The sequence below is a fragment of the Neophocaena asiaeorientalis genome, unplaced genomic scaffold, assembly GCF_003031525.2.
Source record: "Neophocaena asiaeorientalis asiaeorientalis breed wild unplaced genomic scaffold, Neophocaena_asiaeorientalis_V1.1 scaffold133, whole genome shotgun sequence".
Lineage (NCBI taxonomy): Eukaryota > Metazoa > Chordata > Mammalia > Artiodactyla > Phocoenidae > Neophocaena > Neophocaena asiaeorientalis.
The window spans coordinates 6,753,650-6,771,058 of record NW_020174429.1 but is presented as its reverse complement, the minus strand read 5'-3'; the positions used below and the strand labels follow the sequence as shown (position 1 = coordinate 6,771,058).

The window sequence follows — 17,409 nt, the reverse complement described above, 5'->3', positions numbered from 1 at the left end:
GTTTAAAGTAGTAATAAACATCCATGACTATCTTTGGAACATGATTTATCTCTACATACACATATATCTATTTAATAGAACCACAAGGATTAGTTAACCAAAACTTACCTTAGAACTATCAACTTTCACTTCCCTAATTGGGTCTCAACGCACAAGTTTATCTGTTGGGAAAAAAAATTTTTTTTTTTACTTCCTATTACTGAAGTGGGAATCAGTAATTGTAGTGTTCCCAGGAAGACACTGAAAAATCCTCGGATTGGGGGGGGATTTGGGCTGCAGTTCTCCACATCTGTTACATGGGAGGGGGTAGAGCAAATCATTAGTGAGTTTTCTTGTCTCCCCAGGTCTAAAAGTTTATGAACTTTCAAAGGGATACAGGAGCCAACCTGAAAGAGTTCCAGCCAAAGCTGTAAAAATTTGAGCAACAAAATAAATAATGTAGTATTGAATTATAGCTCAAATTATAAACTAAATACGTATGAGTCCACACTGCTATAAATAAATGATTGAATAGATAAATATTGAAGAGGGAAGGAACACATCTACCTTACAGAATAAATCCAAACAATGAAGAAGATACTCCCCACTCCAGGAGGTGGAGTTGCATTTCCCCAACACTCCTCTCTGGAGTGTGGGCTGAATTTGGTGACACTCATCCAAAGAAAAAAGTATGGAAAGAGAAATAGCAACTGCCGGGCAGACACTACTTTAAGCGATTTAGGTCAACATCACCAGTAACAAGTCCTGTTGCTATCGTGTAGCCCCTGATAGGATGTGATAACGGGAAGGACATTTTACCTGTGTGGTCTTCCTCCCCCAAACCCATAACCACAGCCTAATCATAAGGAAGACATCAGAAAAAAACAAATGATAGATATCCACAAAATAACTTAGCAGAATTTTTCAAAACACTCAAAGTTAAGAAAAACAAGGGAAGACCAAGAAACTGTCACAGACAAGAGGAGATTAAAGAGACATAACACTAAATGGAGCGTTGGGTCCTGAACGTGATCCTGGAACAGAAAGATCTTAGAGGAAAACAAGTGAAATCTACGTGAAGTCTAGTTTAGGCGATAGTAACGGATCAGTGTTCATTTCTTATTTTTGACAACTGTACCATGGTGATGTAAGATGTGAATATTAGGGGCCACCGGCAGAGCGGGTTTAAGCAACTCTGTACTATCTCTGAAACTTTTTTGTAATTCTAAAATTACTCCAAAATAAAAAGGCTTATTATCAACAACAAAAGCAAAAATTTATGAACCTGGAGTGCAAACAGAACCTTTTTGAAAAAGCAGCAGCAACTATTCCCCTTTACATAACTCAGTTACTGAGGGGTGTGCAGTGCTGGGAACTCGGGTGTTGGGATGCAGAGAAGGCAGCCCGGGGCCGGGCGTGCGCGTCCGGGCGCTGCGGGGGCCCAGGCTCCTCCCCGGAGCCGCTGGGGCGCCGGACTCTGCCCTGGGCGCGCCCTGAGGGGCGGAGCCACCAAGCCCTGCCTGGCCGACCCGGCCCGAGGTCCAAGCAGAGCGGAAGAGCAGCGCCTGGACCCTGCGCTCGCTGAGCGCCCTCCAAGGTAGGCGAGCCCCTGCGATCTGCGGGCAGGTCAACCCTCCCGCCCCCCAGGTGAGTGGGTGTCCAGGTGCCCTTGGAGCTGCCCCCAGCGCCGCCCAGTGTACCAAGGACATTTTCCTGTAAACGGATCCTTGGTAAGGAGCATATTCTCCCTGTAAACCTCTTTTCTGGGCTCGGATTCCCTGGGCGAGAAGTTTGTGCTCCTCCAGGAACAGAGTTGCCTTCCCCGAGAAAGCTTACCCCCTCCCTAGCCCTGTGCACACCTGATTATTTATTTAGATTGGTGTTACGCAGTCCCTTGGTCAGGGGTCCCCGCGATTCACAGGCGGTGGAGAAAGCCCTCTGGAAAACTTGCTGTCACCTGTGAACCCCCGCGTGGCAACTTTGACGGCTTACTGTGCCCGAAATTTTTAAGAGCATAAACAAATGAACGAGTGAAGGTGGTTGTCTTACCCTTCATTCATTCACGCTGGCTTCTGTAGCTGTAGGTGTAGCGAAAAGAGAACAGCCCATTGGCTGACAGTTTTCTACTGTCTTGGGATTTTAGAGCTGAAAGTTACTCAGCCCCAGGCAATTTTGCAAAGGGGCAGTGTCATCTTACGGAAAGAACAGTACAGGACAGTGCAAAACTGGATGATGACATGGCTGTAACTTTTCAACCTTCTTCGAAAGGGAAAATAAATTTATATATGCATATATATAGACACACATATATATACATATATATGTGTGTGTGTGTGTGTGTGTGTATATATATAAGCAGAAGAAGCCGTTAGCTCCAAATGTAGCTGAAGCTGTGTCTGTTTACCATTTTCACTATAGTTGTTTGATTTAAGAATCAAAACCTTTTTTACTTCTTGGTATATATAGACTAGATGAAATGTCCAAAAGGGAATTACTTCTCATTTGCAATTGGGAAAAGATAATCTGTCTTTTTAACCTAATGCTATTAAATATTCAGTTCTGCAGAAGTCTGGCTTTTCAGAAATATGATCTGAGCTGGAGTTTCAGGTACCCTAGCACACACAATTGGTGCTGTTGTTTCTTCCTGCTGGGCTCTCCCCCCTCGCTCTCGCCCTACACTGATAATTTGAGAGTGAAGGGCCCTGACACAGAGGAATTTGCACCTAAGCAGAGACTTCTCAACCACTTACAGAAAGAATGAAAATGGCTTACACTTCCTGTGACCTAGGCAAACTTCCCAAGGTTTTTACCTTTGTGATTTGCTAAATAAATTTAGTAACTAAACCTGCACTAACTAAAAAGAGATTTTTGAAATAAAGACAGACACTATTTCAGTTGTATTATTCACCTTTATGATTCTGAGAATTAATGACAGGTATGTTAATTGTTAGCATATTGATTTATAATGTGCTGGACAGTGGGCTTGAGTTGTAATCCCAAATCTGGACAAAGCCGGAAGAGCTAAGCTAGATTTGGCCAAAACTGAAAAGTGAGGTGTACATTTATTTGTTTAGAATAATGGCTGTAAAAGGGAACAACTGAAGATTTCTGAAGGGAGTGTCATTTAAAGTAGTGGCTTTGACTCTCTGAGACATTTACATCAAAATTAAATGGCCATTTATTGATAGAAAAGCATTTCAAAATGGCAACACGTTACTATCAATTTAATAGCATGTTTAAGTAAATTTACATTTTACTAAGTGTGAAAACAGCCACCCACTGAATTTGGAAAACAAAAAGCACGGTGTGTGTGTGTGTGTGTGTGTGTGTGTGTGTGTGTGTGTGTGTGTACACTCGGTTTTAGAAAATATTTGGTGCATCTGTGGATTTTCGGGCCTAGTCATATATTCACTGAACGAATATTTATTGTGTAGGGCACTATGTTCTTTCTAGGAGACACAGGGGGATACAGCTTTGTGTAAAGAAGACACATTCCTGTCCTCATGGAATTTACACAACTTTGGACTCCTCCGGGACACCCTGAGGCCATAGATTAGGAACCACAGCAATCACCATTCATCACTTTTTGACAGTGACCGAAACTAGAAACTAGATTAGTTTCAAATCACAGACTCTTTTACACTGATTAAAATAGATTAAAAAATTGTAAAGGAACTTATACGTTATTCAAGTCAGTTTTCTCTTCTGCTTAGGTTGGGAAAGAATTTAGGGATCCTGTGTTCTGGGCTTAATATTATGAAATATTGAGATCTTAAACCTGAAATAGTTAAATATCAATTTAATGCAAATTCAATAAAAACTAAACTTGTAGTAGCAGATGCAATCATTTAGGGGGTGAAAAATTCAAATCGAGAAAATCCTATCCATCAAGTTATTTTTTTCCTGTAAATTAGAAAAACATGACTATAATTATTTTTTAACCTCAGAGGAAAAGAGTGACTTTATGTAAGGCATTCTTGCTGTTTTTTTTCATTTTGCTATTTTTAAAAATAGCTCTTTTGGAGGTATAATTTACATACCATAAAATACATCCAGGTGTCCAATTCAGTGATTTTTAGTAAATTTATGGAATTGTACAACCATTATTACAATCCAATTTTAGAATATTTTCATCATCCCCATTCTTCCCAAATCTCAAGGGCCTGCTTTCAGTCACTCACCATTCTCACCCCCAGCCCCAGGCAACCACTGATCTACTTTCTGTTTCTTTAGATTTGACTTTTCTGGACACTTCATACAATGAGATCATACAATATACGGTGTTTAACATCTGACTTCTTTCACCTAGAATAATGTTTCCAAGGTGCATTCAGGTTGTGGCATGTGTCACTAGTGGTTCCTTTTTATTGCTAACTAATGTTCATTCCATTGGATGGCTATGCCACATTTTGCTTACCAGGTGATGGGCATTTCTGCAGTCACATTGAAGGGGTAAGACAGATATTTTGGTCCAGCTTCCATGGTAGCATAATTTGAAAATAACTGATAGGAGGCAAACTTGTATTTATATTTATGAAAACTATATTCCTGATATGGATTACTGATATTTACCAAATGTCATCACTGTGATCTTTCTGTGATACTCCATGAAAATAGTAAATCGTAAATCCTGTGCCAGTGGCAGGAAGCATCGGTCATTTCATATTCTAGGTTGGACTTAGAAGACGTTTAACTCTTTTTTTTTTTTAATGTGAGAATTTATTTTGCCTTTATTTTATCTTATTTTATTATTATTATTTTTTTTGCGGTACGCGGGCCTCTCACTGTTGTGGCCTCTCCCGTTGCGGAGCACAGGCTCTGGATGCGCAGGCTCAGCGGCCATGGCTCACAGACCCAGCCGCTCCGCGGCATGTGGGATCTTCCTGGACCAGGGCACGAACCCGTGTCCCCTGAATCGGCAGGCGGACTTTCAACCACTGCGCCACCAGGGAAGCCCTTGCCTTTATTTTTGATAGATAATTTTGTTGGATATAAAATTCTTAGTTGACATTTTTTTCCCTTCAGCACATGTAATGTCACTATCTCCTGACCTCCATTGTTTCTTTGAGAGGTCTGCCTTCAATTTTATTTTATTTTATTTAAAAAAATTTTTTTATTGGAGTATAGTTGCTTTACAATATTGTGTTACTTTCTACTGTACAGCAAAGTGAATCAGCTATACATATACATATATCCCCTCTTTTTTTGGGTTTTGTTCTCATTTAGGTCATCACAGAACATTGAGTAGAGTTCCCTGTGCTATACAGTAGGTTCTCATTAGTTATCTATTTTATACATAGTATCAATAGTGTATATATGTCAATCCCAATCTCCCAGTTCATCCCACCACCCCCCTTCCCCTTGGTATCCATACTGTGTCTCTATTTCTGCTTTGTAAGTGAGATCGTCTATACCAATTTTTTCAGATTCCACATCTATGCGTTAATATACAATATTTGTTTTTCTCTTTCTGACTTACTTCACTTTGTATGACAGTCTCTAAGTCCATCCATGTCTCTACAAATGACCCAATTTCGTTCCTTTCTATGGCTGAGTAATATTCCATTGTATATATCTACCACATCTTTATCCATTCCTCTGTTGATGGACATCTAGGTTGCTTCCATGTCCTGGCTATTGTAAATTGTGCTGCAATGAGCATTGTGGTACATGACTCTTTTTGAATTATGGTTTTCTCTGGGTATATGCCCAGTAGTGAGGTTGCTGAGTCATATGGTGGTTCTATCTTTAGTTTTTTACGGGATCTCCATACTGTTCTCCATAGTGGCTGTATCAACTTACATTCCCACCAACAATGCTTGAGGGTTCCCTTTTCTCTCCAGCATTTATTGTTTGTAGATTTTTTGATAATGGCCACTCTGACCGGTGTGGGGTGATACCTCATTGTAGTTTTGATTTGCATTTCTCTAATAATTAGTGATGTTGAGCATCTTTTCATGTGTTTCTTGCCCATCTGTATGGAAAGACGTTTAACTCTTGATGTTAACTTCCGTAGAGAGCCTATGTCTCCTTTGCTACGTTTTCTTCACAAATGATATGCATTTAAATTTCGGGGATTTTGATGAGTGTTTGGTCCAACAGTGATAACTGAACTACTCTTAAAGATATGAACACTTCTTAATAACATATTTTAGTGGCACACTTAACATAAAGCATGAGTCATCTATAGCCTTAAGTCAAAAAGTAGAAGGGAGTGCATCTGGATTTACATGCTTTTCGTTTTATTATTCTGTAGTTTCTATGACTGTGCTAAAGGATGAACCTGATACAGCTGTTTGTTGATTTACCAAATCAAGCACTAGTTTGAGCTCTTAAAATCTAAAACAGAAGAAATGCCATTCCTTGTTCCTCCAGGACCTTTAGAGGAGCTAGACCAAAGTAATAAATTATTCCAGGTTCCTATTACGTGGTGGTGTTTCTTCTATGAGTAGTCTACAGAACAAATGAAATAAGAACTCTCTAACACTACAAAAACATTGGCTTTTGGTTATACGTCTCTTAGGAAGCCGGGACCTTGAACAGCAGTTCAGTCAGAGCTGTTTTCTTAATTACCCCCATTCACCTTGCTTTGTGCTAACTCTTAAGACAAATGCATTTTTAGTGGGTTACATTTGACAACTTATGCTCTAACATAGATTTCTCTAGTTGAGTGGAAACTTCTGTAAAATGTTGGCAGATTCTGTGAAACTAAAGAGAAGACACTATGTCTCTGAATGCCTGTAAGTTACTGCAAAATTGTAAGATCCTATGGGGAAGAAAAGAGCATTCAGATAACTTGAAGGTCTTTTTTATGGACAACTTGGAATGCAAGGATTTTAATTTTATGCTCCTAAAGTTTGAAAATAAGGTAGCCTAGGTTAAATAGTATAGTTTTCCGAAGCTGGATGTGCTCAATTGGAGCTCAGTTTGTCTGCTGGTGATATCAAAACAACTTGCTGAGCTCGTGGCTCATAACACTAATGTTTGCTGATCTGTGGTTAGATGAATTAAGTCTCTGTTGGCAACGTCTCTCTCTCTTTCTGTCTCTCTCTCAACTTGGTAAGAATTTAAAAATTGCTATAACAAATGTATTTTTCTAGTCTTACACTGACAATGTCGTTCCAATTGTCTCTTGAGAGTCAAATGTCAATTACAGGAATCCATCTTCATCCTTCTCACCTTTTGGAAATTGGAGTGGACATGCTCCCCCTGTTGTGTCTGTTTACCAACAGCAGGAAGGCTCGCTCAAGCATTGAGCTGTAAACTTCTTCTAGTTATTTTGGTGAGTTCACTCACGCATCACTAACGGTCATGTGATCTGGTATAAGGAACTTGGTTTCACCCAGAGCCAGAAGCTGCTTCTCAGCCTTGTATCTTTCTGTTAGCCCCTGGACTTTGGTAGGATGCCGCACTGGGATCGGTCTGACCATTCCTGATATAGGAGGATGGGCAGAGGGGGCAGTGAAGCACAGGGTCCGGGCTGCTTCAGGGGGTGGTCAGCCTTAATAGACTTTGTAGTCACTGCCTCAATGGTCTATGTGTTTATGCCCTACTGTGAAGAATGAAAACATGCATCTAGACGATGATCAGAGAAGGAATGCATAGATGAGATAAGGAGTTCTAGGTTCATGAATTAGATTTAAATCTTGTTGCAAATATCATTGTATACTTCTTATGTATTTTTATATATTTCCTCCTACTTTTCCACCTTAGTAAATAATAATGATTAACTTTCTTAAGATGTTTAAGGGGCAACGGCACTAACTACCTGTCAGCAACTCAGTTTTTTGCTTTTTTTTTTTTTTTTTTTGGTACTCGGGCCTCTCACTGTTGTGGCCTCTTCCGTTGCGGAGCCCAGGCTCCGGACGCGCAGGCTCAGCGGCCATGGCTCACGGGCCTATCCGCTCCATGGCATGTGGGATCTTCCCGGACTGGGGCACGAACCCGTGTCCCCTGCATCGGCAGGCAGACTCTCAACCACTGTGCCACCAGGGGAGCCCCAGTTACTTGCTTTTTAACAATTCTGATTCCGTCACTATTTTTTTTTTTTTTTTTTGCCATTTATACTTCTGGAGGGTTAACAATTTGAATTAAGGAAAACAAATTCAGCTAATTGTGCCTTCCAGTTAGTTCTGGTATAATCAGTGAAGTTCCTTGGATTTTGAAATCTCCACTGCACTTTGCATTTTCTAGGGTACTGTTGAATTACTGTTTAAAAAATAAAAGCATATAAATCCATCTTTTTTAGTGTAGAGTTCTGTAAGTTTTGACGAATGGTTACAATCATGGAACCTACATCACCTTCAAGATTTAGAACAGTTCCATCACCACTCTCCAACCCCCCAAAGTATTCCCCAGTGTCTCTTTTGTAGTCAATCCCTCCCCCACTCTTAATCCCCAGTTCAGTTTTCTGGCCCTATAGTTTCAGATTTTCTAGAATGTCATATAAATGGGAGTATGGAATATGCATCCTTTTGGATTTGGCTGTTCTCAGTCAGCATAAGGCATTTGAGATTCATCTACATCGCTGTGGGTATCAGTAGGTCATTCTTTTGTGTTGATAAGTAGGGTTCACCTGTTGATGAATATTTGAAGTTTTTCCAGTGTTTGGCAATTATAAACATTTGTGTTTTACGGAACATAAAAATCCCCTAGGAGGGAGGTTGCTGGGTTGCACCTTCTGTGCTTAATTTTATAGGAAACTGCCTAAGTGCTGCCGTCCTGCGTGGCTGCACATTTTGCTTTCCCACCAGCAATGTACAGGAGTTTTGGCTACTCTCCATCCTCACCCACACGTTGTATCATCTGTTTTTCCCTCCTTCGCTGGATAATTTTTAAAGTGAAGTAGATGATGCTGAAGCTCAGATATCCCAAGATCAGCTTAGGAAGCTACGGATATTTTGTAAATGCCTGAGCCTTTTGCTCTTAAAATATTTAATAAAGCCACAAAAATTTTCCAAAAGGGCACCTTCCTTATAAATGTTACAAATGACTGAGATATATGTCAGTGACAACTGCTTCTCATGTTTTTTTCACTGACCAGTCATAAGTGGCTTTTAAGTGGCTTGTTAACTGAGAAGGTCAAAGCAAGAGGAGTAATTGACCGATGGGGGTGGGGAGATGAGAAGAGGGGAGACAACTGGGCTTAGATGTTGACACTTTCAAATGATGCCCTGTAAGTAAATGTCTACAATAAGTTGTGAACATAAAGATAATTACTTAATATTCTCTGAATGTGTATTATGGTCAGATACGCCATAAGCACTTTTGATGCTGTATCCCATTTAGTTGTCATGTAACTCTATGAGGAAGTTAACATTTTCATCTGGATTTTTCAGTTGAGGAAACTAAAGCCTAAGGGAGTTTAAAAACTTTTCCAAGGAGGAGTTTGGGATTAACAGATACACACTACTATATATAACATAGATAATCAACAAGGACCTACTGTACAGCACAAGGAATGCTACTCAATACTCTGTCAGAACCTGTATGGAAAAAGAATCTGAAAAAGGATAGATCTATGTGCATAACTGAATCACTTTGCTGTACACCTGAAACTAACACAACATTGGAAATCAACTATACTCCAATATAAAATAAACGTTAAATATAAAAAAAGATGAAAAAAAAAGAACAGACATATACCGAAATAGATTAGAAGAGAATCCAGAAATTTACCCAAAAACAGTCAGTTGATTTTTGATAAAGATAAAATTTAATTCAATGTGTAAAAATTAATAATTTCAATAAATGGTGATAAAAGAATTGAAAAAAAAAAAAACTTTTCCAAGGCTGCTCAGCTAGTGGGGAAGTAAAATAGTCCTGTGGGCAGTACCGAGTCCGAAGCCCTCACCTTTAAGCCATGGAGTCACACTGCCTCTGTTTGTGGAATAAATCTATTGCGACAACATCTGCTTAGGTTCCTGAAGGACGCACCTGGGGGCTCATGGCAGGAGTCACTTGACTGTTACTTCGTCACTTACTTTGGAAAACCCCCGTTACTAAATGAGCTTGGACCCAAGAAACTAGGCTTGGAAGTCCATTCAGAATGCAGCAGGAGACAAAGTGGAAATTTGGAAAGAGCCCAAGCCCCGTGGGTTGGGGTCCATGACCATCATTAACGAGCTGTCTTTGCTTGACCTTGGGGAGCTCATTCTCTCATCTGTAAAATGGGAACAATAACACTTAACCGCCTCAGGTGTTCATGAGGATTATTAAAGGCAGCATACCCCAGCCTGCATGTGGTGGGCTGTCATCAGATCCCGGTCCCCTCACTCTTCCCCAAATGGGAAAGGATTCATGTGATTTGCACCACTCTGCAGTTGAGCTGCTATACTGGTCATGGGGCGAAACCTTCAGCTGTTTTCAAAGTTTCAAATTATACCAGTGAACTATGAAGATAGATTTTCTCATTACAAAGACACTTGGATTTGGGGGTCAGTCTATCTGGGTTCAGGTGATAAGATTAACTTATGATCTTGAAAAACATGTCACTTTTCTGTGACTTGGTTGCCTTATACCTACATATAGACAGATATAGATATATAGGTAATAATTATAGCACAGTGTGTTGGGGTGATTAATTCTGACAATATATGGAAAATAATTTTTGGTAAATGGCACAGTGCTTTGTCAATAGTATATATTTTACATTGTGTTTGTACTAGGATTTCAATCCTTTTTTCCCCCCAAACTAAATAGTTTTTATTTCATATCTAAGAGCTTGCTATAGCACTGGCTATGATATAAATATATTTGTGTATACAAGTGAGTAACATTTAGAAATGAATAAAAATTAATTCTACTTTAAAAATCTTAGATTATTTCTTGCAAACAGCATTGCAGTTACTTGGGCTCCATGTTAACATGCATGCCTTTTGATATACTGTACATCATTTTCAGGTAAACTGCCCAGTCACCTGAGATTTAGCCAGCTGACACTGGATGTCACCATTGTGCCGTGTAATGTCGCTGCAGAACAGGTGTGCTATTCAGCATTCAGTACATGACCAGTCTCTTCAAGTGTCTGGAGATATATTAGCTTTTCTCCCCCCTCATATAACCTAATTACCCTTGTAGCACTTTTATTGTAAATTACTCTTTCAGTTTCTAACATCAAAGCTCTCTATCATAGTGACCAAGAATGATGAGACAATTGTCAATATTGTTAGCTCAGAACTGAGGAGGTGAAAACTCAGAAACTGTGCGAAAACAGGGCTCTCGGTCACTAAGCAGAGTCACTGACTCTGGCTAACCTAAGTAGGAAAGGAATTTATTGGAAGTAAATTCAGCTTCCAGAATCGATGGGAAAACTAGGTATGGAAATGGGAGAATCCAGTCCCGGTACCTCAGCAAAGATCAGTCTGTAACAAGAGGGGGATAGACTTCTTCTGGCATTGCCACTGGTCACTAGATACCACGCTGGTGTCCCTGCCGCTGGACGCAACGCACTCTCTGTGCCAGACTCCTTCCTGCGCAGAATAATGACGGGATTTTCACTGCCTCCAGCTTAACAAGCCCGAGGGACAATCCTTTGCTGGCCTTTCCCCGAGGGAGCGCTCAGTTGGCCGAGTCTAGGAGTTGTTCCTGTGCTCCAGCCCCAGGGAGTGAAGGAGAAGTAAGGGATCTTTCCTGCAAAGACTCATGCAGATGGTGACCCTACATACCTGGAAGGGAGATTCAAGCCAGGCGTCCACCACGGTGCTTTTCAATCAGTACCCACAGAAGTGAGTTGAGAATGCTGCCGTGTGGTCAGCTGCCCTGTGGTCAGCTGCCCTTCGCTACTCCTTCCACGGACCTGGACTCAGTTGCATGCGCCCTGTGGCACCTGACAGCATCCCAGACTTTGCTGTGCCTGTCTTTCCTTCAACCCTGAGGGGGGCCTTACCAGCCAGGGCTAGACCTGTTTTAAGTGGCCAAGGAGAAAACTCCTTAGGCAAATTGAAAGTCTTAAGTTTCGGTTTATTAAAAGAAAAATTCCTGCCCATTAAAAGAAAAAAAAAAAAAAAAAAGGTAGGCCACACTGCATACCTTGTTCTTAGAACATGACTTCAAGCAAGTTCCAGCCTCAGCTCTTGCTCTGCCCTTTGCCTGGAATCCTCTTCTCCCAGATGGCCACACGGCTTCACCTCCTTCATTCACGTCTTTTGCTTAAATGCCACCTCTTCAGATCGGCCTTCTCTCAGCACCCATCCAAAACAGCACCGCTTTTTATTCTGTTACCCTGCCTCCGCTTTTCTTCATGACACCACCTCTGATTATGTTCCCTATATATTTATTGTTTTGTTTCATGTCTGTTTCCCCCCTGTACTGAAAGTCCCGTGAAAGCGGGGTCTCTGACTCATTTCTGTAGCCACAGCTCCTAACACAGCTGTATTCAATAAATGTTTAATACATGAATGAATGAATCAAGGGTTAAATAAAGGAAGGGAACTCCTTTGTTAAAATCTCTAGGCTATAAGTACCACAAACTGAATGGCTTAAACGTAGTACTTTCTTGTCTCACAGTCCAGGAGGCTGAAAGTTCAAGATCAAGGTGTTGGCAGGGTTGGTTCCTTCTGAAAACTGTAAGGAAGAATTTGTTCCAGGCTCTCCTTCACCTTCTGGTGGTTTCCTGAAAATTTCTGGTATTCCTTAGTGTGTAGAATCATCACCTTGATCTCTGCCTTCAACTTTACATGGAGTTTTCCTTGTGTGCAAATTTTCCCTATTTATAAAGACATCAGTCATATTGGATTAGGGTCCACCATACTCCAGTGTAACCTCATCTTAACTAACTACGTCTGCAACAACCCTGTTTCCATATAAGGTCACATTCTGAGGTGCTGGGGGTTAGGGCTTCAACATGTGAATGGAAGGGGGGACAAAATTCAACCCACAACAGGCACCTTCTTTGTGTTTATTGTATAATGGTTGAGCCATGCTTATGTCATTAATCAGAAAAGTAGGTTTGGTTACATAATCCTGGGTGCCCAGTGCTGTGCTGGTTTACCACATGGATAATAATTCACAATAATGTGTATGAATTGCTTTGTAAATGGTAAACTATTCATTGGATGTTAGTATAATCATCTGGGGATGTTGACAAATTATTGATGCTTTATCAAGAAAGAATCAATACTATGGATTTGCTAGTCTTAAAATACCCCCAAATGGATTTTCCTTTACAGCCCAGCTCAATCTGCAGACTGTTTAAAGTATTACTGGACTTTTTTCTACCAGTCAGACTGCTTGTCAGCAGTAATTGTGGATAATGGCTTTATGTTTTACTTACTTATTTGACAAACATGTACTAATCATTTATTATGTGCGAAGCACTATTATAAGTGCTTGACAAAGGTTAACTCACAAACAACCACGTGTTTATTATTTATATTATTATTATTAATCATAATATTATCTGAATTTTACCGATAAAGAAACTGAGGCACAGAGAAGTTAAGGAATTGCTTAAGGTCACACAGCTACTGAGTGGCAGAGTCAGGCCATGAAACTAGGCAGTCTGCCTCCAAACCTTTTAGCTGTAGAACATTCTTTGTTCACAGAAAGTCTCATGGAAAAATTCAGTGTGTGACAGAACAAAGCAGAGCTGCTTTGGTTCAAGTCCAGACGGCAAAGCCCTGTCTGGGCAGCGCCTCCCCTTCCCTGGGGAGCCCTGTTTGAAAAGGCCTGATCTAGGAAATAATACCTCTTGGCTTGATGCCACTTGTAAGCTGTCTTCGATCCACTCTAGCATAAAACAAATAAAATTCTTTTCTCACTTTAATTAACTGATTGTGTTTTATTTTGAAAATTTTAGCTGCTTAAACTACTTCTGGCAGAAATAAATGTTAAGATAGATTTTCCCCCGGACGGTAACGCCATATGGCAATTTGGACTTTCCTGGCTTAAGTTCCCCTTTGGTTTCTTTATACAAATGAAGGACTGTGATCGTGAAAGTTTCCTGAACCAAAAGAGAAATGGGATTTGATTTCCTATAAATAGAGTTGCATATAAACTTTGCAACCAGATAGGCATGATCTACCCTCTCTGTTATGGACTGCTTATTTTCTGTGGTTATTCATAATATAAAATAATCGGAGCAAGACTTTTAAGAGTTACTGTCCATTGAGTGCCTTCTGCAACCGGGGATTTAAAAAACTCTTCATTTTTTACAACTCTAGGTGTTATCACCCCTATTTTACAGATATGTAAGTCGGGGCTCAGGTTTTATGTAACTTGTTTAAGTCGGCCCAACCAGTGAGGGGAGGAGGGAGGATGTTTTGAGAAATATCATTGGTTAAGGAGCAGAATTTTTTTTTTAATTGAAGTATAGTTAATTTACAATGTTGTGTTAGTTTCAAGTGTACAGAAAAGTGATTCAGTTATACATATAGATATAGATATTCTTTTTCAGATTCTTTTCTGAAAAGAAAAGGTTATTGCAAGATGTTGAGTGTAGTTCCCCCCTGGGCTATACAGTAGGTCCTTGTCGTTTATCTATTTTATATATAGTAGTGTGTATATGTTAATCCCAAACTCCTAATTTATCTCCCCCTACTCTTACCACTATCCCCTAACCATAAGTTTATTTCCTATGTCTGTGAGTCTATTTCTGTTCCATAAATAGGTTCATTTGTGGAGCAGAATTTTTTGACATTAAGAATAAAAGTCACATTAGAGAATACCTTTTAGGATGTATAATGTGAGGCCTGATGCAATTTTCAAATTATGAAAGACTGAGAATGCAGTGGGATCCTTCTAAAGAGTGATTAATTCCTGTGATGAAATGCCCCTTATCATTCGGTAATGTACACAATTATATAACACACTAAAAAGAAAAGAGAAGGTAAATCAAACAAATGTGACTATAGGTCAAGGGTGATTGAATTGAAGAACAAGAAAACAACTCAGAGTCAATTGCTTTGATTGCCTCTATTGTCCCCCTGCTTTTCCTCCCACCTGCTGCCATACTCTACCCCAGGGGAGGGCAGACTTTTTCTGTAAAGGACCTGTTAGATAGAAAATATTTTAGACATTGTTTGCCATGTATTTTCTGTGTTGAATCTACTCAACTGAGCTGTCATAGTGCAAAAGCAGCATAAACAATACGTAAGTGCACGGCCACGGTTATTTTAGAGTAAAACTTCACCTGTGAACACTAAACTTGAACTTCATATAATTTTCATGTGTCCCGAAATGTTATTCTTCTTTTGATTTTTTTTTTTTTGAACCATTAAAAGATGTAAGAACCATTCATAAGCTGTCCTAACAAGCTGGAAGCCAGACTGGGCTCCCCGCCGTGGTTTGATGACCACCACTCCAGCCTTTCCACCCCTCTCTCATTGCCAAACACATCGTTTCTTGTCTCTGTGGGCATTTCTTTTACTTCCAGCGTTTAAATGTTGTTTTGGACTAAGAACTTAATCCCGGAAGAGACTTCAGAGGACCAAGTAACAGAAGTAGTTCCGCTCACATTCTGCAAAAAACAGACATGAGAACTGCTACGGCCAAATCAAGTTCCCCTGAAACAAATAGAAGCCACGGTGGCTGTCTAAGAGGATTTAACATAAAATGGAAAATTCTTGGCATACTCTGTCAATTTCATTGAAGATTAAAGCATAAATGCAGGACTTTGAGTCATCCCCAGAAGCTATTTAGTTTTAAAGTGATGCTAGCAAATATGAAAATTCTTTGTGTGTTTTAACAGCACAGGTCATTGCTAAATTTTCATTTTTTTCCCACTAGGGAATCTGACCTTAATGTGATAGAAACACTCTTTATCTTGGTGTCCAAAAGACGAAGGTTTGAGTTTCAGCTCTGTTAGTTTTACTGTGATCTTGGGTAAATGAATAGCACCTACTAGATTCTTGGCTTCCTTATCAGTAGAATGAGATTAATAATCCTACCTTACAGGACTTTTATTTTATCTTATTTTTTTAGTCCTTTACTATTTATTATGAAAATTTCAAAGAGAAACAAAATAGTAGAGGACTGTAGGGATCCCATGTGCCCTCACCCAGCTTCTACAATTCCGTGCATTTTATCAAACTTCTTTCATTTTTACCTCACCCCATTTTTTCCTCTCTTTAAATACTAGAGTAAAATACTCTCTTTAAAATTTCAAATGTAATATTATCTCACCTGCAAATATTTCAGTATGTATAACTAACAGAGAAGATCTTTCTAAGGAATATCAATTCCATTATCACACCTAAAATTACAATAATTACAAATAATGCTTTGCAAAACTGCAATAATTCTTTAACATCATCTGTTATCCAGTCAGTGGTAAAATTCCCCTACTTGTTTCAAAAATGTCTTTATATAGCTGGTTTATTTGAATCAGGAGCCAAAAAAAATTCATATATTGTATTTGGTCATATGTTTCTTAAGTCTCATAATTTCTGGCAACTTCTCTTCTCCCCATCTTTCTTCATATAATTAATTTGTGGAAACAATAATTATTTGCCCTGTAAAATTTTACATAATCTGGATTTGGCTGTTTGCAACCTTCACCTTTGTAGAGTCATTGAACCGTTTCCTCTTTCTCAGATATTTACCGTCAGTGGATAGAGGGACTGCATACTTCATAGGTGATGCTTTCTACTTGTGCTTGTACCACATCTAGAGAACATAGTGTCTGGTTGTCTCTAGTTTTCTGTTAAGGTTGATTAGTGGGGTCCCTCGAGTTGATGCATTCTTCATCAACCTCTCACCTAATGTTTTTAGAGCTGGTTGATGACTGTGGCTTAGATCCATTACTTCACAACGGGTTGCAAAATGTAGGTTTTCTAATTCTATCAGTCCTTTTGGGTTTATTAGCAGAAATTCTGTAGCAAAATTTTCCTAATCAACTGTTTGGTTACCAAGAAATACATGGTAAATTCATATCATAAAGGCAAGACCAATGCTTGTTGGTATCCCCCTCACCCCTTTTTCTGGGCTAATTTTTAGTATAATCGTGGCCCGTTTCCGTTGAGTTTGAGGATTGGTGGTGGTGGTGGTGGTTTTTCTCTTGTCAAATTATTTCAGGAATTAAAAGAGTTTTGATATGTTTTAATCCATCACAGTCATTCCTCTTCAGGTTGGTTTTTGTGTCTTATTCAAGTAGTATTTGGTTACTTTTTTGCTTTCTGGTATGACAAGATATCTTAGGCTCACCTTATATACTTCTTGCTCCAGATCTAAATCACTCAAGAAGCCCTGGTTGCATTTTAGTAGAAAATAGTGTACTGAGACCATAGTCTGGGCACTGGGAGTGTTAATTGCTTCTGTTTCTAAATTTTCATTTAGACTTGGAATGTACATTTTTAAAGGAAAATAAATCATTATTTTCTACTCATGGTTCCAGTTTGGATTGTAAGGTTTTTACGTAACATTTTTGGTTCTGATTTGGATTTCTTCTTCTCTTATGCTAAAAATCTTGGTTCTTAAGACATTAAGACCTGA

The 17,409-nt window shown here is 39.5% G+C and overlaps 1 protein-coding gene across 3 annotated transcripts in view; it reads left to right on the top strand.

Annotated features, from left to right (window-relative positions):
* Positions 1 to 1,507: 1,507 nt before the first annotated feature.
* CCDC68 (coiled-coil domain containing 68) overlaps positions 1,508 to 17,409 on the top strand; it is a 51,580-nt gene continuing 35,678 nt past the window's right edge. For 2 of the 3 annotated variants that reach the window (XM_024756803.1, XM_024756801.1), the window contains exon 1: positions 1,508 to 1,576. The gene's annotated coding sequence lies outside the window, so the exon portion shown is untranslated. Of the gene's footprint in view, positions 1,577 to 1,620; positions 1,710 to 17,409 lie in introns of those variants that run through there. The other variant, XM_024756802.1, reaches the window with a different exon arrangement.